Source organism: Tachysurus fulvidraco, chromosome 2 (genome assembly GCF_022655615.1).
Source record: "Tachysurus fulvidraco isolate hzauxx_2018 chromosome 2, HZAU_PFXX_2.0, whole genome shotgun sequence".
Lineage (NCBI taxonomy): Eukaryota > Metazoa > Chordata > Actinopteri > Siluriformes > Bagridae > Tachysurus > Tachysurus fulvidraco.
In genome coordinates, this window is record NC_062519.1 from 29,015,813 (window position 1) to 29,037,411 (window position 21,599).

The 21,599-nt window shown below is 36.6% G+C and overlaps 1 protein-coding gene across 2 annotated transcripts in view; it reads left to right on the plus strand.

Moving 5' to 3' along the window:
- Nucleotides 1-739: 739 nt before the first annotated feature.
- The window catches only part of LOC113657924 (inactive N-acetylated-alpha-linked acidic dipeptidase-like protein 2), a 217,419-nt gene continuing 196,559 nt past the window's right edge, over nucleotides 740-21,599 (plus strand). For both annotated transcript variants that reach the window (XM_027170096.2, XM_027170093.2), the window contains exon 1: nucleotides 740-911. The gene's annotated coding sequence lies outside the window, so the exon portion shown is untranslated. The remainder of the gene's footprint in view (nucleotides 912-21,599) is intronic.

Sequence of the window (21,599 nt, forward strand, 5' to 3'; positions counted from 1 at the left end):
GAATAAAGAATAGAATATATCATATGTATATGTTAATGTGTTAAATCAATAGAAAATTAGCTAAATATTAGTATTCAACCTCACAATAAAACATTTCAAGATGAAGATAACCCAGTGAAGATAACATTTGTAGTCAAGCCAATGGATTAATTGAAATGAAGTTTCACTTTCACATGTCTCAGTTGCCATTATTATTATTGTTGTTGTTGTTGTTGTTGTTGTTGTTGTTGATGATACAATTCCTTTTCTGAATTTCTTGTGTCAGGTGAGATGTGATTTTTTTTTTGTTTGTTTGTTTGGATGACCATAATATTATCTCCAGTGTCCTGGCTGCTTCCAAACCATGAATACCATCCTATTTTCTCCCAAGATAAGATCTACCTTCCCTAGAGGGTCAGAAATGCTCTCATATACAATGTCATTTTGTGCACAAACATATATATATATATATATATATATATATATATATATATATATATATATATATATATATATATATATATATATATATATTAGCAAGTATCATTTGTCTGAAACACAGAACAAGAAAGAAAATATAGGACACAGAAAAAATGTCCTATCCAAGGTGACATTAGATAGGGCTTTTTCCCCAACAGCTTTTAGCTCATGCTGCATTATTTTGCAACTGGTGTGTCTGGTTTCAACAGGTGCATGCAGACGAGTAGCGGGGAGGAGGAAGTCATGTCGATCAAATGCAGAACAGGTTAGATGAGTCCAGGTGAGGCAGGAAGCAGTTTAGGGTAATTATTTGACTTTGGTGAAACAGAGGAGAAATGTGTTCCACGTCTACTACATGGAAAACTATTAGATAGCTTATTTTTCTGTTCAAGACAGTAAGAAAGACGGAGGACAGAACACACAAGGATTTCAGCCCAACTCAGCTTTTGAAGGTAAATGTTTTCTTTTCTGAAGTGTTTTTCATGTTTGAATGGGAAGTTGTGCAAGGTGCAACAGGCTTTTATTTCCAGGAAGATATATGTCTTCGACTCATGCAGAGTACCGGCTGTTTTAAACGGCTTTAGCAGTGAAGCCTCCTGTGCGGTCTTAAATAACGTTCATTAGGTTAGTCACAGGATGACATGAACTGAGGAACAGCTGTTATTTCACTTTCACTGTTGTTGTAAAGTGTGTTGCCTTGGAAGACACCAGTTTAAAACTATTGGCTGTTTGGAGCTTATATTTCAGCAAAATCTTGACATTTACTGATGTTTGCAAGTGCCTCACAGATGCCCCTGTGTTTTGTCAGTGCACCAAGTGTGCTTGCAGAGCAGATTTCTGCAAGCAGCATGTGGTGGCAGGTAGCACTTGGATAACACAGGAAACAATAAGAAATGTATGAGGCAACATATATACTGTAGTAACACTTTAAATGTAAATTAATTGAGTTTGCATGTGTTTATGTGAGTTTGTATGTACGTTTGAGCAAGTGTGACCGTCACCTAGTTTACCTAGGAATATAACAACCTGTTGTTGACTGTTGTTAGCCCCAGGGTGAATAATAAAATACATTACACAGAGTACAGGCCAAAAAATAGAATTACACCTGTTTTTAGAGTGTCCGTGTTCAGCATTGAATTTCTTTGTCATGTCACACTCCAAAATGGTGGTTAATAGTTTAAATGAAAGTAGAGTTCTTCTTTTTTTCTATTTACCTAGCATACTAGGGGCAAGTTGTCCATAGAAAAGTTTCAATAAACAATAACAACAATTTTATAACAAAAAATTCAAAGTGAATGATGATAACACAGTTCTGCTTCCTGAAATGCTACAAGGTTTTATTTTCAACCACTAAAATTCTATGTAAGGTTGAAAAATGTCTCACACTGAAATCCTTAATTTTATATCAGAATTGCAGAGATAATTCATTTAATGAATTAGGTGATTGAAAATAACCCAATTTCAATTCTATCGGCAAAACGAAACCATTTTATTGGTAAAAATGTTTAAGTAGATACAAAACAAGGGCTAAATCCCACTGTCAACTTTATCATTGGGTAGTAGATAGGCATTGTGGGTAATGTAGGAAACTGTTAACCAACCTGAAAGTAGACAAACATGTCAATAAAAATAGTTAGTAGGAACTGAACTGAATACATTGGACACTGAAGATTAATTGCAAAGAATAATATGCAATGTTAGAGCTCACTTTAATGTTAGAGCTCACCTCTGGACAATAGAAAGAGAACTATATGCTTGTGTGGGTATGTGTTTCCTGGCTTTGCCATCTAAGACCCTGACCCAGATTGGTGAGACATGAAATAATTTAAGTTCATTGAACATTACAGGTCAAAAGTGCAACCCTGATCACTTTCAGAAAGCATATTAACATCTTCCTTCACCTGACACCCACTTTGCCAGAAGGTGTATTGCATAGCTTTACCTGAATCAGGTACCTTCCTGATAAAAATATGGTGCCTTTATTATTACAGCGATCAGAAACCATAGACATTGTCCTTTTTATAAGACCTACAGTATAAGGTGCTACATTCCTCCCATGATCTGAACACTCTGCTACAGTTGAACCAGTAGTGGAGAACTAATAACTCATCCTTGTCCTTTTTTATTTCCAGACTCTCATGACATTCTACCCAATATCATCTCTCTCACTCTCACTCACTCTCTTTTGTTCACCTTTTCTTTTTGAAACACGAGCGTTTGAATTACAAAGGAAAGTGAGGCCCATTGCTGTTGTCTGCTATCACAGCCCTGGTGGCCCACCCTTTCTTATCTGCCCTCGGAGCATTGTTCATTATCATTGGATATTGATAAGCTGAGCTCTTTTGCGCCTCCGGACCATAAAGGCAAATGGATACCTTGGCGTAAAACATTTTCTGTGAATCCGTTTCACCCTGTCAATCAAACAAAACAATTGGGGCCTCATTTTATGTTTATTACTGGGAGGCCAAAGGCAGGTACTGTTTTTGGTTTAAAAACTATTCTATTTTTGATCACAATAGGTTGCATTTAATCTAATCAGATGTTTCAACCTATAACATTCTTATTTTAGATATGTTGTTCTGTAGTTCATCTTGTTTTTATTCATGTTTCTGCCTTGTTTCCTCCAGCATGCTGATCATTATAAGATTTTCATTTCGTCGTTAGAAACAATCATACCACCCTCTTGACCCTTAAATAAGTCAGTTCATATTCTCTCACCATGAATCAGCTGTGCTTGGGCTTCATGAAGGACCACGGAACAAAACGTTGGTTACTGATTCCGTAGCTGTTGCTGCAAAACTCTCTCTTCTTAAGCTATGGCAGACTGCAGGCTGTTCCCTACATATTATTTCAGTGGACTGAACAAAATACTTGAACAAATAATTTTGTGGAACAAATAAACATAGCTCAGCACCTCTTGCTTCACTAAGCGGTGCAGCAGATCCTCTGTTGCAGCTGATCACATGCATTTATTTAAATTATTTAGCTGAAGGGCTCAGTGATAAGGATATTTGCTTATAATAAGTGCAGTTTTAATGCAGCTTTTTTTTTTTACATAGACTCCTAGAGTTTTCATTTAATTGATCTTTGTCGAACTGACAATAAAGCTGACAAAATGGCTTCATAGAACGTTTAAGAGACACAGATAAAAAAAGAACAAATTTATTTTCATGTCAAATACAGAACCATTGTCTCTCGTCTGTCATTGCCCTAATCAAAAATAATAATGGAAAGAATGACTGGAACAGATCTTCAGACGGTCTGTTTTATATCCATAATTGAATCATTAATTGTTAAGAATGAAATGTTTTTAAATTAAAACTCATCACTTTGTGTCATGTAGCAGCATATCACAACCATCAACTAAGTGCCTGGTTTATATTATGTATGATATTCGTCTGACAGGTGGAAAGGTAAAACGTTTTTGTTTTTTCTTTCCTTCTTGTTTTAGAAAAGCAAAAGCTCTCCCTTGATGCGTAATTGATTTGTGAAGCTTGTAATGGAGTTTGTCCACAGGTATGAAAAAAGTTTTGAGAAGACATGAAACCAGAATAAATGGATATCTGAGCAGCAGGGTTATGATCAGGGAAGATTACTTTTATTGCAATCATCCTGTTCTCTCTATTTTTTTTTCTGCTCGTATAAATGTCAATTTAAATAAATGTCATAAGTGAAGAGTAAATAATTTGCTGTTTTTTAACATTTATATAGAAAGATCGAAACATTAAAAACACAGCAATTCAGGAAAAGGTCCAAAGCCTTTATGACAGCAGCTACGAGGTCAAATTCTGAATGTGTGCCTTTTTCCTGCATGTTTTTTTTCCTACTTGAAGGACAGTTTTATTGTTTTTAATGTCTAATTAAATGTGACAAAAAGATATGTCTAAATACTTCGGCCTATATTTAGGTGATTATACCCTCTCTCCATTTTTTCTGTCTATCAAATTGAATGTAGTAATTTTCCACCTTCAAGAAAAGAAGCATTCTTCAGCAACACTTTATTTAAAGTACCGGTGACTAGTTAACTAGGTGCTAACTATGTCCACATCTCTCATGCTTATCATCTCACAGTATCTCATCTCAACTTATTCGGGCACCTTGACTCACAGTCATTACCTAAGCATGTCAACAGCACTTTATTTGATAATGCACAACTAAATCACTCACATTATGTAAACCTAAATCATACAGTACTGTACATCTCTCCTATATACATATAAAACAAGAAAAACAGACAATGTTTGTGGACCAGTAATTTTTGTCTGGATGTTAATCAGTAGTGGCCTCCATCAGTAGTGCTGTAGCTCTCCAGTAGATTTATGAGTGTGTAAGGTCGGGATTGCAGTACCTGCTATGACATGCTTGATTGCTAATAGAGCTGGGATGCGGTGGAAAGGTGCTGGTTGTCAGAGTGAGGTCCAAGGATTTTGGCTGAAGAAGCAGTCTCCTGTGGAGAGGAATATAAATGAAAAGCCTGAACTTCTAACTCATTATTGGAGAACTTGTTCTTTCAGTGAAATAGAAAGAGAAAATTATAATAGAAAGTAATTATCATCATTATTATCATTCCTTTTATAACAATGTCCCAAGATCCAGGTTTGCAATAATTATTAGCTATTTTAGGAAGATATGTAGAATTGTCAGAGTAAATTGATTTTTTTTCTGCTGGCTCAGAAAGTATAGATTCCCTATAACAAGATGCTTAAATATAAATAACGTATTTGAGCTTCCTCATTTTGAATGTGTATTGTGTCAACCTATTAAAGAGAAAACGCTGTATTTGGGGATTCTAAGTTGCCTGCACTTTTTTATTTCTCCAAGGATGCTTTTATCAGGACCAATTTGGTCAGCTCTATGCATTTTTCATGGTCCATCATATGTCAGAGAAGAGCACAGGATATCAGATATTGTATGCATAATACAAGAGGATTTTACTTAATTTACCCCAATAGCCAGAAGGAATAAAACAGTCCAACATTTACAAGATTCCCCTGAGCTTGTTAAAGTATAATATAATGAAACTGAATCTAAGACCTAGGGACTCAAAGTGTCAAGTGTGATTCTAAACACATAATCACATAAGAACACCTACGGGTAAAGGATAAATGTTTTATTCATATCACATATCAAAAGACAGACATGATTTTGTCTTCTTTAACCACTTACTGTGAACTCTTTCAAAACTTGTTTTCTTTTCATTATGTGTTAACCTCTAACTAAAGAGTTTTTAGGCTAATGTTCTCCTGGTTCCAGACCTCATGAATTAGCATACGGATATGTTTTTGTACAAAGCACTTCTTTAAGTTGCTTCCAAAAAGGGCCTCTGCTAAACGCTGTAAATGAAGATGCATTATTTAATACTATGAATTAGCAGGAACTATGGTGGAACTAAGTGAAGCAGAGCCAGTAATGGTTTTAGTTTAGAAAGTAGAATAAACACAAATAAAGCTCTGACGAGATCGAAGATAGCGTTTCACCTTCTGGTGTTGAATATAGCATAAACACACACAGAAACACACACACACACACACACACACACACACACACACACACACACACACACACACACACACACACACACACACACACACACACACACACGTACAAACTGACTAAAACCAGACCTTGTATCCATAAAGACATGACATGTGTTCTAAGGAAAAGGATGAAGCATGTAATGTTGAGAAAAACGGTCCACTTACAGTGCTTATATTTAAGTCAAGTGTGATAGAACAATCATCTTTATTTTTACATAGGAGTACATGGGGGAATGCTGGCTTTGCATGTTTGAATTGTACATCTGGGTTTGGGGTATGATTCCTGCCTCTACCCTGTGTATTGTTAATTTTCAAAGAGTTTGCATGTTCTGCCCTGAGTTCCCTTGGATAGATTCCATGCTCCCTGTGTAGGAAAAGCAGTACAGAAAATTAATAGATAGATGGCACATAATTTTTTTTATAAGAGTTTTGTTCATAGCTTCCAACTGAGCAGCTTTTTACATAAAATATGTGATATGCAATATAAAAGACCTGCCTATTGTATAACAGATCTACCCATTATTTTCTAAAATTGAGCATTGTGTGCAAGGGTACCAGGTCAAGCTTTACAGCAGCAAGAACTGATTGAGTCTAAAAATTGATGTTAATAATTCAAATGTGAATTCCTAGAACTTGCTCATTTGTCTCATGAAATATCATGCTGGATGATCTTCTTTTTTTTTTTTTTTTTTTATCAAAATGAGGTGGATATGGAAGAGGTGAATGAGAGGCAGTGTTCTTTGGTTTCTTTTAACTTGTGTTCTTCAGAAATGAAACAGAGCAATGAAATCAGTGAGGAGAAGCCACTGGCCTTGGCACCAATATATGAAGGTGACCATTTCAGTTATTTCTCTGTTTCCTCTAGATTGTTCATACTTAATATAAAAGTGGGTTGGCTCTTCTCAATTTTCCCATCATACTGTCTGCTTTGTAATGTATGTGTACCCATATTTTTTGAAGGACATTAATGTTGTCATACCTAAATTGAACAAGTCTGTGTTATTCTCAGGAGAGTATCTGTGCATATGAGTGAGTCTTCTTTTCAATGCTGTTTAAAACAAGAGGATGATGCCCTGCAGCATGTACTGTCCATGCACAAATGTTTAAATTATAGCAAAAACAAAGTGCATACAGTAGCTATGACCTTTGTAACTGCATTGCCTAAAATGTGCCTTAACCTGCATTTTATGAATTTTTTTTTTGCTGGCATTTTTATAACAGTCTTTCTTCAGTCTATGTCATCAGTCTGTCATCGGTCTGCCAAATCTAAACCACTTCTTTCTTTTTTTTGTTTGTTTGTGTATTTCATATCTTTTATCTTCTGTATGTATAAAAGTTTTTCAGTCATTTGCTGAAAGTGTTGGTACTCTTGGGGTTTCTCTGCCTTTCATTATGTAGCAGTGTATGTCTGCTCACTTTGTGTGCTGATTTAATTTGGACTGGCAACTTGGTGAAGAGCATCACCATAACTGTAAAAAGGGATGGGGTGAGCATAAATTCTAAAGAGGAAGTAACCAGTTAAATGTCCATTCAAATCAACTGAACAAGGTGGTTACATTTTGGTATCTATAATAAATTCAAGAGCATCCTGTTCTGAGATCACAGCAGACCCAGGTTTGAAATTGAATGTTGTGCCCAGGGATATTTGTCATTTTTGATCTTTAAAGGTAAAATCAGAATCATTTGGTAGCACTGCAACCATTCTGATGTGCCACCCTGAAGTTGGAAAAATGAACTATTCCAACATTACCTGCATGATCAGCATCAGTTGTTTGCAGTTAGGTCAATGAGCCTCTGAGTGAGATCCAGTCCTTATCCTCCAACATCCAGATATCCATGCACAAGTGCTTTTCTTCGTGTCTAAAAACACACATAGTTCTTATGTGGTGGACTGTGGGTTGTCTGCTTGGTTTATCCAGTTAACAGCTCTTGGGGGTCCACTCACTAATGGACCACCCAATACCGAGGCCATTGCTGAAAACATTTCTAGATACAGGTTGGCAGCACCCTGGAGTAACTCTTCAGGATGAGAGAGCTTATTGCAGCTATCGCAGGAGACGACAATGGGGTTAAGGGGCTATTAAGGAGGTCCAGAGTCTCAGTGAGGACGTTTTATTTATTCATTTATTTATTTTTTCAAAAAGTTCATGTTTTGTTTCTGTAGATCTTATTAAAGCCTGATATTGTTGGTCCTGCAGTTTTACTGTACCAGTAGATGATGTTAGCCAGAGGACTGTCTACTTTACTTCATTCACTGAGCAGCTTCTGGGATTTGGCACCAATATAACAATTTTAAAAGAGAACACTAAACTGAACAAAGCAGAGCCAGTGTCAGCAATGGCAGTATATTTTTTATTCTTAGCTTGCACCCAGTGGCATTTTAAAACTTAAAACAGGACAAACAAAACTAAACTCTCCTATTTTAACCTCCTTGTACACAGTGTCAAACATCATGTCAAATGCACTTGTCTCACTGAAAGGCGAAAGCGGGAAAACATAAATATGGCTTCAGGAGTAATTTACAGGTGTGCCAATCACCCCTTAACCATTTTGGCTCATGACCCAAATCACACCTTTCTGACAGACCCCTGCGAATCCCTGCCTACCTGCTACAGTATCACTGAGAAGAAAAAAACGCACAAATTCTAAAGAGGTTCTAAAAAATGCACAAATGCTTTTTATGTCATTTTTATGTCATTTTGTTAGATTTTGTTTGCACAAATGTGTAAACAAAATGAGCTTTTATGAAGATAATTTTTACACAAACTAATTCCTTTCTTTAGGCAATACTGTACAATTAGAAGCACTGGAATTTAATTATATTTGTTTGACCTTAATCCTCTCGATTATATGATGTTCTGCATAAAATAACACTTCAGCTAATGCCACTGCTGGGCCCCTTAGCAAGGCCCTTGAACCTTAATTGCTCAGTTGTATAAACTGAGATAAAAAATATAAGTTACTTTGGACAAGAACATCTTTTAAATAATGTAAATCACTTGAGACCTTACATTCCTTGTATTGAAGTTAATCCAGTAATATAAAAATATATTTTTCTTTAACACTCCAGCATTTTGCCTCTCATTACTTTGTTTTATTTAATTCAATTCAATTCAATCCGAGTTTATTTGTATAGCGCTTCTTACAATCGACATTGTCTCAAAGCAGCTTTATAAAACATAAACATAGAACAAAAGTTTAATATAAAGAATAATATAAAGATTAAATAGAATGCAAAATTTGAAGATTAATATTAGATAGATATAGTTCACAATGTGTATGTATATATCCCCAATGAGCAAGTCTGAGGTGACTCAGGCAGCAGTGGCAAGGAAAAACTCCCTTAGATGGTAAAGGAAGAAACCTTGAGAGGAACCAGACTCAAAGGGGAACCCATCCTCATATGGGTGACACTAGAGGGTGTGATTATAAAAATACAGTCAAATAGGTGTTATATAGATGCAAAAGAGTTATTACATGTAAAAAAAAAAATTAATGACACACCATACTATTTAAGCATTTATAGTTATATTTAATGTTGTGGAACATCTGTGGTTAACTGTGGTTTAAATATAAAAAATACTTTACCAGTCTCTTTGTTCTCTCTCCAAGTTAATAAATAGGCTTTCACACAGGCAGTTTAGTCTGAAACAGTGCACAAAAAGAATTGGTAATGTGAAAGCTGGTATGTAGATGGGGATGTGCACCATGATACTGAACTGAGATTACCTGAAGGAGGTGTTCTGAGTTCACTTGCACTGGAACTGGATGTAACCGCTCAGGATGTAAAGTAACCTGTGCATGTTTAAGTCAATAACAATATTGTGAGTTTTCCATAATGTGTATCATGAGTACCAAAGGAAAATCATGACACCAAATACAATATAATACAAAAAAAAAATTATGGTGAGTCGGTATTGTTTTAGTCTCCATGTGCATTTGTTAGGATGTAAGATGAGTTCACTAGGGATCAGTAGAATTAAGTGAGCCTAAAACCAATCCAGTGCTGCAAGAGTGCTGGGAACAAACACTTCCAGTCAAGACTCCTTCGATAAATGATATATAGCCTTCTTCTATAATAAAGTTTCAGCATATTGTTGACTTTTATTGCAAATAACGTCAACTTCAAAGTAAATATATTTATTGTCAGCTTTAATTTACATAAAATTAGAGTCGTAACTGCTGTCAGAACTGCTGTTATAGAAAATTAATCAACACATTCTGACAATCAGATTTAAATATTCAACAGCGGTGTGGTATCAGGATAACATTTAAATGTATATTACAGAAAAGAACTAAATAAAATGACACGGATCTTAGGTATATACAGTACGGTTTCATTATAATTCTGGTTGTTGTCAGTGACTGGCTTTGTAACAATGTCAATTTATTCTACTTTTCAGCAACTTGTGTTGCAAGTTAAGGCAAGCATTTGGTTGTTTTACTAAGGCAGAAGGGTGAAGGGTGCCGAACAGTATTTGATTTGAGAGGCATGAATTAGAGACTTTGGTATTGTGCTCTCTAGTCACTGGAAATGATGCTGTTGAATGACTGCATTTAAATGACACACCGCAAAGACCAATTCATTTGCCATGAATTAAACTACATGAATTAATTTTGACAGCCTCCAAGATTTACGAGTGTTCTCACATCAGTGTGGTGTAATCGCTTGCAGAGATTCTGTTTAACCCCACAATATACTGTTGTGTCATATCTCATTGGCAGTCATAACTAATTTTCTGGTCTGCAAGACATATACCAAGTACATCTTTGTGATATATGTGATCTCATCCATTGAAAAACAGACCTTAGTTCTACTAAGAGAATTTTGTTTAATACAGCCTTCAGAGAGTCATATCCTCTTCCCACATCTATGGAAGAGATGACAGGTTTGACAGGTCTCAGGTGAGTCTTATAACCCCTGACCCAAATATTTAGGTGTCTGTCAAGAAATTTTCTACTCTGACCATTCTGTATGTATTTTCCACCCCAAAAAAAAAGAAAAAGAAAAAGAATTCCAAGCAACACAATGGTCCCATCCATTCAAAATGACTGACAACCGTGGATAGTAAAATATGTATCACACCCCCTCCACCCACATCCTGTTTTGGAAAAGGGAACCTAGGAAAGCATAGGTCTTATCTCAGCTCTACACCTGTGCATGGCCTACTTTGGTATTCAAGAGTTCACACATAAATATGTGAAAACGCTTTTTTTTGTTGTGCTCTTCGGGCCGTTGCAGACTTTAGATACAAACCACTTGTGACATTGTACTTCACTTTTTACCATTCTCCTCTTTTCTGCTCAAAGATGACTTCTTATCTGCTGCACTTTTGCTTATATTTTATGCGGCGCTTGACCCTCTTCTGGCATGTAAATAGTTTGGAGCTAGCACACCAGATTAAATGGTTCTGTCGCATCATATACAGAGAAAATAGCCAGACTGTAAATGGTTCATTGGGGGTCTCTGATGAAAATTCATGACAAATCGTTTTTCAGGAAACAAATTGGAATTTATATATTAAATTGGACTATTTATTTACCAGTTAATCATTTCCTGAATTTCCTCTAGTGATGATCCTTTGGTTTCTTATGGTTTCATTCCATGTTGAGTGTTAAGTAAAGAGTGAAAAAGGTTTTGAGCTCAAGAGCAGTCACTGAAACCCTGGTACTCTTGAAATTGGTGATCTGGGTTGGCTTCTACTGAATTGTGGTGTGGTCCTCATACCAGGTAATGAAATTGTCCTGACCCTCTCTGTTTTACATTTTGTGCCTCATTCTTATGGTCAGTGCATGAGAGGGAATGCTTTATTGATACTGTATATAAGACCAAACTTCCATATACAAACTGAAGCAATATAATTAGTTCACTTTTGTGGTATCAGTGCTTGTATTGTCACAATCACAAAAAATGCACAGTTTTTGCCAGTCTAAATGCCTAAAAGTCCTCTTTTGTGAGAACGGGTTCTTATTTGCAGGTATTCCTGCATGTCATGTCATGCACCTAAAAAGCACTGCTCTCTGCATGAGTGCCAGGATAATTTTGCAAACCTGCTTACATAGACAAATTAATCCATTTTTATCAGTTTGTAAGGACTTTTTCAATCTGGAAGCAATCCTTTGATTAGGAGCCCTTCCACCAAACTCCAGAAACTGTCCTGGCTGTGGACTTGAATGTCCTTAGACTCTAGTACAGATTACCGATAAATGTTAGAAAACCTGCCTGTTCACATTAGAATTTGATCAGCGTTCATATGTTGACAGATTTGTTACCTATCCATATCTATCCATCTGTTTTCTGCACCAGTTAAACAGGGTCAAAGAGAATATGTAGACTATTCAAAGGCATAAGGCAGTATGGGGACACACTGTATGGGGTGCCAACCCATTTCACATATACTCACACACCCATTCACACACTACAGACATATATATATATATATATATATATATATATATATATATATATATATATAAACCTTACTAAGTAATTATTTACCTCTGCTTTTCTTGGTGAGTGTTTCAGTGGAAGTTCAATTAGAGCATGAAATTTTGATCTGGCCCTGGTTTCAGTTTGTTGCAATCACATCTTTAAAGATGTTCCTTCCCCTTGGATCAAAATGGTTATTTTGTTTGATTACTTATACAGAAATGGTAAGACAGTCCAGTGGTGTATGTGATGTTATGCTGCTTTTACTACACAAATGCTGAATAATTAATCTGTGGGAAAAGCATAGCAAAACATCAGTATGTATTCAATTTCCTGCAACCTTTTTAAATGCATGTATATTACCCACGTGTTTTGAGTGACATTTAGAGATGTGGAAAATTTTGAAGCATTTAGCATTCTAAGTGTACGTCTTGCTCTTTCTCTGGATATAGCTATGACTAATCATGCTTTTTCAGTCATGTTCCTGGTATGCAGTCTCACCACTGACTGTCTACTTTTTCTGTCCTTTCACATCCCTTTCTGTTCTATCCTTTATCAAGTCACCTGAATCTATAATTTATGATGTACTTAGTGACTAGAAGAGACATAAAGTATAATCTGAATTTTATTTCTTTGATTGGAGGAGTTCAAACACAAGCCCCCCCACCACCACACACACACTCCATGCTGTTGCACCCCCCGCTGGATCACTGTCTTTTCACTCTGTCAGTGTTCTTTTCACTCACAGCTCTGCTAAGAGTCACAGGGACTCATTCTGGCCTCTGTGAGTCTGTGAGACTTTGTTTTATTGTTTTATTTTTCACAATTCACCTTTTCTACTCCCAGTGGGTTTTTTTGGGCAAACTAGTGAGGTTACAAATCTGAGCCTAGTTTGGCAGCTCCTGTTTCATGGGCTTCTAACTTTTAAAACGTCTTATGTTAAAATATTATTTTATTACTTTTATAAAGCAAAGTGGAAAAAATTCTACCTGCTGGGAAATGCATTTATGCCCAATCCAATAAATAGCTCAATGTTAAAATATAGCTTGATTATCAAGAGTGGCATAATTGTGGTCATGGACAAATAATAGCCACTTTAAAAGGAACCCCTGAACATTCATGCATCTAAACAAACAACAGGTTATGCTGCAATAGCACACTGTATCACAATAATACAGATATAATGTTCACATTAAACATCAGAATGGAGAATCAATCTGGACAATCTGGACTTTGGTTGCAAGTGCCAGAAAGGTAACACCAATATCCTCTTGTTATTATTGTGATAGACCAAAAAGCATCTCAAAGTTCACAACATGTCAAAACCCTGAGGCAGATGTGCTACAACAATCACAGACCACATCATGTTCCACTCCAGTCAGCCAAGAACAGGAACACTTGTTTCAAGACACAAGTGTGTATACTTTTTGCACTTTTATTTGGGTGAATAAAAAAATGTGAGTCTGTTGCTAATTTCAGAAGAGAGACATGGTTAATATAGGGTGTAAAGAGGGAAGAGGAACTATGGTCAGAACCAGGAAGTATAATGTAATATAGGAACTTAATAATAGAAAAGCATGATTAGACATCTCAACAAACAATGACTCAAAAAATAACTATACTGTAAATAGACAAACTGATTGGGAGCCAACACAAAACAGGTTAACAAAATAGGGCAACAAACCAATCAAAACAAACATGAGCACATGATATTTGACACTATGGGTACTGGAATGAGGAGGGAAAACTGTGATCGATAAATAATATTTTTCCTGGCACTTATTTAAAAATTGTTCCATAGAAACCGTGAATCATCCTGTTTGTGTTTGGAGTGTCTTGGCAGACAAAACACTGCGTCTTGCTTTGAGACATTTTCTTGAGATCAGAAAATAGGCATATCAGGTTCCAATAACCCTGTTTTATGACAGTGCACGTTATGAGTGGGTTTATTTTATTATAATGCTGCTGTTTTAGTGATTTTCGGAAGATGAGCTATGCGCTGCTTCTTGATGCGTCTGCCTCTCAGATGCTACATATCTTCTTGAAAATAAATATTCATTTGTAGACGTAATGAATCTTTTGCTGGAAAAAAGGACATTGAAAGGAACTGATTATTATGGCTGCTTCAATTAACTTGTGTGGCCTCCAAGCATTTTTTTGAGCTGACTGGTTGGGTCAGGTAACCATTTTGTGTGGTTATGATCGGTTTTGCCTGTCATCAGATTTGGCCAAGTGTGAAATAAAACCCTGTAAAATAAAACTTTGTTTTTGTCCTATAGGAAATAGTGTGCCTGTAAACAGACCTATAAACAATTCTTCTATCCAATAGCATTGTGAGGACAAACAATAGAACCCATCAACTATGTAAATGTGGTCTTGAGAAAAAAAACATTTACAGGCCTTTTTTCACATTGTTAAAAGTGATGTTGTAATTCTGTAACAGTGGAATTTTCAGGGTTAAAATTCATTTGCCATTGATTGGCTTACTAGCTGCGTACAGCCATTTAGCTGTACGTATGATGGTGATCCATTTATCGGGATCTATAGAGATCTAAGACCTCATAAACTTTTTATGCCCTTATAGTTACTTGGATTACATCGGGCCTGCCAGATGAAGTGGCATGATAGAACAGGTACTCCATTTCTCTTTCATTTCTCTTTCATCAGATTTAGAAGTAGAAGTACCCTGCAGAGCTACGTTGCAGATATGACACCAGCTACAGTCGCACTTGTAAGAAGCTCAACACACATTCTGCATCCACAATAAGCGACTGTGAGTGATTAAAGTGGCTGGCAGTGGCCTGCGATATGCCCTGGGAAAGCATTAATCTTGCAGGTTCCTGGCCTCTCCCTAAAGAGGTATGATCAAAGTGCAGTGCCGGGGCTCAAGGACAGTGGAGGACTTGGAGGGTGGGGTATTGTGGGGGACGGAGGGCTGAAAGGAGGCAGCTAGGAGCAGATGGAAAGTTCAGACCCCGGCTTGTTTCAGCAAAATGTCAGAACTGTAAAAAAGGTTTCATAACCCATCAATCATGTGTGACCACCACTCCTGAAATAGTCAGGAGGTGACGGAAATTAGACCTCTCTAGTGAACTGTGGAGGTAATTACTGGAGCTTGGATCGCGTGACTTCATTTTTGGGAAGCAGAGAGCCAGGAAAGTTACAACAAGCCAATTCTCAGTGTGGCAGTTGTTTACAAAGTACAAACCAAGAAAACTAGCTTCATTATGTGATACCTGACAGATTGTGCATGTTTTTGAAAGTGAGGTTTTTGTTTTATTTGTTCTTTTGTGTGGTAGTGCGTGAGGTATTACTGAGGTATTAACTTCATATGAGGGTTATGCATTTCTGTTCAAACTTGCTGTTAGTCTCATGGAAGAATATGCGCCAATCTTCATGGTGCTCGTACACTGGCTGGCAATTTACCATTCACTCAATCTGCAGACGTTATTGAGAACACGGTTTACCTTTGTGACTGAACAAATCACTTTATTTTTTGAGCTCTGTTTTATTTCACAGTGGTGTGAAAATTTTATTTGACGTGCAAAGTGTTCTCTGGGCTTGCCTCACTGAAATAATATTTTACTTTGACTTTGCAAAACTGTAACGCTATCATCTTTTATTAGCAGTTTGTGCTTAGATTGATTAAGAAGGAGATCATCACAAGTGATTTATGGCTGTGGGATTACATGCTGCTACTCTGGCTTTGATTTAAATTGCATGGGAGCTTCTGGCTGCTTGTAAATGTGAAATATTTTCACTCCTCCTTATGAAGTTTATTGTGATTGTTCACAGTTTATTGAACCCCACATAACCCACGTTTATCAACCCTAGTTTTTCCTTCAATTGGTCATCCGTCAAGCTATTTATAGTTATCTCATGCATTGATAAACTTTCTTTTTATATATGTACAATGTACACTTTTATTATTTTTGTAAAAACACTGTTAAACTTGTGTACTCATGCATGTCTTCACATTTACCTGCACGTATTATATTCAGTAATTACCTGCAGTGTTTTTAGATTTTTTTGTGTCACAGGTTTGCTTTTGTACATGTGCTAAGTGACCTTCATGAAGTAACCGCATCATTAAACACTCAAACACATCGTACATGATGATCAACTCCCCCATGCTATAACTCAACATTAGCTGAAAATATCAAGCAGTCAGAGGAACACGTGAACTTTGTGTTAAAACAAACTGATCTGATGGAAAATATTGAACAACAAAAGAGTGTGAGTGGATTGTCTATGTTTCACACTATAGCACTAACATTAACTCTACTTCCTAGTTGCTTTGCATTCTGCAAGTGGAATGAAAATCAGCTTATTATACATTTTATAACTGTATGAACATATGAACTTTTATTGCCAGAGGCAGTGTTGTGCTAGTTACTAAAGAATAGTAACTAGTTAGTTACTAGTTACTTCATTCAAAAAGTTATTGTTTACTTACACCAAAAAGTAACGCGTTACTGTTAAAAGTAACTTTTTAGTTACTTTTTTAAAGAACATTCTTTAATGTTCCCATTTATGCCCTTTTATGCGTTATGGCCTATACAAACACAAAACCAGACATCCCAAGTGTCCCGGATGTTCCGGTAGTCTCCCACATATTGATAGCTGCTCCCTGATGCCCGCAAATTAGTTACAATCTCCCGAAATCTAGAGCGAGCGAGCGAGCAAGAGCGCGCATGCGCGACAGAGACAAATAATGAAGTATGTGCTCCAAACCTTAGAGACGGTAGAGAGGGAGGGGGCCAATCCTGATTGGCCTGTTTCGGTAAGTCAACCAATCAATTGTCAGTGTGGGCGGGCTATAGCCCATGTGTTTCGGAATTACTGCCGATATCACCGTTAACTTTAAAGATATTAAAATGAGTAAAAAATAAAAAACAGAATCAGAACTTTTCTATAAATATATTGGCCCTAGAAGGCTAGGTAAAAACAGCCATACTGTACTTCAGACAAACCACAAATCCTTAAAACTCTGAGTATCTACTTTTGTATAAAGCACAATGCAATGACAAAGATATTCAATACTGAACACGCGGCACCTCAAAACAAGTGCAAATTTTATTTTTTGGCCTCTGGTAAAAAAAAGGGTTAAACTTTGTAATGTTTTACATAAAATGATTATTTCCTTGCAAAACACAGGCCATGCGGCGTTAAAAAAGGTAAAATTTTGCTGTGCATGTTGTTTCAAATTCTTTTTTGTTTAGTCAAATATAACATGTTGCAAATCCATAGAAATATTTTCTTATTCTCTGTTAAAGAGCAAACAAGCACTTTGTTTCACCTAAAAATGTATTTAGACAAAAGCCTTTGCTATAAGCAAACACACAAACAATTTAAACTGATTTGGTTTACTGGACAAACCACTGGACAGGATATTCTTGAGGAAAAAAAACTTGGTAGAATGGTAGGTTCTTTATAGGTTAATACAAAACGTTTAAACAATATTCAGTAACTGCTTCCTCTGGGTCAAAGAACAGCAACACTGATGGCATGCCAGTCCATTGAGGGGCAGCACACACAAGTTCACATCTAGTGACAATTTAACATAGCCAGTTCATCCACCTGCATGCTTCTGGATGGTGGGAGGAGCCTAAAGAAGCAAACCTTGCAAGAACATATAAAATTCCACACAGACAACAAGCCAAGCGCAGGATGGGACAATGGAGCTTTGTGCTGTGCAAAATGCTTCAAACTTGTATTCATTTAAATATTAGAACGGCAAAGAAAATTACTTTAAAGTTTGAAAGTGTGTGTGTGTGGGGGGGGGGGGGGATTGTGTGTGCTGTGAGCTGTGACTGATGTGGAATTGTTTAACAATAAATATATCAAACTAGCAACTAATAACCAAAGAAAGATATAAGAAAGAAATGGCATAAATGAATGAATTCAACAACTGTAAAAAAAAAAAAAGAAAAAGTTTCTGAATTTATACCTAAACCAAGAGCAATGTACTCTGACTGGGACAAAAAACCTCTCAAAAGTTTCATGGAGAACAATAACAACCATTAGAAGCATCACGTATCCTAAGAGCCCTTTTCTGAAAATGTTTACATACTATTTTTATGTAAAAAATCAATTATTTTTTAATGTCTTGTCTGGGATCATGGTACCGAACTTAATGAGTGACTACCAGAGACTACAGCATTGCTGCTTTGTTTTTCTCGGTTTGGTTTTAGTATGTTAGATGTTTAGATCCTGTGTGTACTACCTAAGTGGACTGTTCTATACTCACATGTCTCCTGTGTGTAATTCTCACATTAAATAATTATAATTATTGTAATTCTGCACTCAGCATTCATGGTGTGAGAAGGATTTGAAAAATATCCTTTATTTTGTTGTGCTTTTAAGAGATCCCTTACAGAAGACTCACAAGAGCTTTGCATGTGAATGAGCATGTGATTCAGAAGTGTTAATTACTGCAAATTTGCCAAATTGAAAAAATGTTGGCTTAAAAAAAAAAAAAAGATTTGATGTGCGTATTAGATAAAAGTGTCTAATTTGTGACATTTGGTTTAGTTTCAGATTCACGTGATTCTATTGAATTCTGGGTCATTTGCCTTCATTTTACCTCATCACAAATGCACGTGTATGCACAACACGACTCTACAGATTTTTTATTTTTGTGTTATTTTGGTGCTGTTATGCATCTCAGGTCTTATGTGTCGCACATCGTTCCCCTGACACTTATCGTACACGTGTGTTTTGGAAACTTATGATATCTCGGTCAGCAAAAACTCTTGTGCATGTTACTTTACTTCTGGGACTCGAGCATACAAGCTGCATTCACATTTACAGGAATCACGGCACAGTTCCAGTGCAACCGAATTCAGAACACCCCCTACTGGTAGAGCACTTCTAGGTTCATATGGCTGCTTGACCAATTTTTCATGTAAACCCTGCTGTGTTTTCCAGCAGTCTGAATGTTTTAATTTCCACATAATTTTTTACACATGGTCGATTGATTGATTTTTTTCACACAGGTTATGTGAATTCAATTATTATTATATTTTTTTTGTATTATTCACGTGATGTCAAACGCATGCATGTGTCCATGTGTAATTTCAGGGCATATGATCACATATGTCTCACATATGCCTGACAGCTAGAGTACATTTCATTTTTCTGCTGCACTTGAAAGGCAATTCTGAAATCTACCAGATATTAATTCCTAATCTGTTAAACCTTGCTATAAAGTCTTTTTTTGTTTCACTCTTTTAAGAGGAAGTATTGTAAGCGTTTCATGAATAAAGCATAAAGAGTATCAGCACTCACCTAAGAGTTTATGCTTTTTGTCTCTTTGAAGAGGTTTTGTCTTTGTTGCGTGAGTAACTACTCTTCGTTTTAGCTGCTTTAAGTGCTGTTCTTTTTCCTCTTTTTTAGCATAGGACAAGTTGAACTTGATTGTTCCTTTTTGTGAATAATATGACAATTTGTGTGTGTGTGTGTGTGTGTGTGTGTGTGTGTGTGTGTGTGTGTGTGTGTGTGTGTGTGTGTGTGTGTGTGTGTGTGTGTGTGTGTGCGCGCGTATGTGTTGGGGGCAGCCAAGTTGTTACTGGTGTAAGCAACAGATAAGAGATATCAATATTTGATGGCAATCCATTTTGCTCTGCTAGAGTGGAGGTAAAATTTTTGATTGAGGTGTGGGGGGGGGGACTGCGAGACAGATTATCAAAGGCAGAGAGAGAGAGAGAGAGAGAGAGAGAGAGAGAGAGAGAGAGAGAGAGAGAGAGAGAGAGAGAGAGAGAGAGAGATATTGTGGATTCTGCAGACACGCACGACTTCATGGAGACACAGTCTCTCTCCATGGTAGAGGATTAGGCCGTGCTTTAGCACAAAGAGCTACTTACCTGATGAGCAAAGGAAACTTGACCCTCTCGCTAAACCTCCACAGTAATACTTACAAGAATCAAAAATGATTGTTGCCCCTCATTACCCATAATCTCCTTCCTCGGTTTCAGCAGGCCATTGTAGGCAGCTTCTCTGATTTTTTCGGTCACACGGTCACTTCTTAGTCCTGACTGTATAAAAAACTGTGTGCTACAATAATTCTGCATAATAGGGTTTTTAAATCCACCTTTTACAAACATTTGACTCTTATTTTACAGTTACTCAAGAGCAAACGATTGACAATGAATGTTAGCACTTTATATTATATGCACTTGTGTGTGAAGTGCATTCTGGTGAATTGGGTGGCTTTCTTCATCATATCTGCCTCAAGGTTGGACTTGCTGTTCATCCTGAGATCTGTTATTGCCCATCAGGGTTATAAAAAGTTATTATTTGAGTTACCATCGACGCAAGTTACCATAGATGCAAGCCATGTTCGTCTCTTATAAGCAGCATGTTTCCACCTTGTTTGATGTTTTGACTTGTGTTCATTTCACTTTGTTAGATATACTGAGGTTGTGTGAAAATAGCAGTAGAAATATTCGAACATGTCTGGCATCAGCAACCATGACACAATTGAAGTCACTGATCTCACATTTTCCCCATTTGGATAGTTTTGTTGAAACACTAACTGAAACTTGTGATCTGTATTGCAAGTCATCAAGTCATGTCAAGAACCTTTTAATGTTCAGTAAAATTAAACAGTGTTCCTCCAGAACCATGGTGTTACATAAAAAGGAGAAATACAGTAGAAATAAATCTATGTAAAGTACATAGAACTACATAAAGTGCATGTGTGCAAACATGTGCAAACATTGTGGGGGAGCAGAGTACAAAACACAATGCTGCTCTTACCACAACACAGTTTTGTACTGAATGTGTTTATGCACTGCACTGCTGCTACATGATTTTATTGAGTAGATAGTTGAAGGAATGATCAGATAAACAGTTGTTCTGTATTTGAAATAGAACAAACACAGCAGTTGGATACTTTTATACATGGCCAAAACCCATATTCTTGTACATTATAAACAAACAGACCCTATCCATCTACCATCATTGTTTTTTTGTGTGAAAAATAAACTTTAAAGCAAAAAAACTGCAGTATGTATGAAGGAAAACCCCATGTTGAATACATACATACATATATACATACATGTGTGTGTGTGTGTGTGTGTGTGTGTGTGTGTGTGTGTGTGTGTGTGTGTGTGTGTGTGTGTTTTTACACTGTCAGGACTTTATATGGAAGTTAGAGCAATTACAGTCAC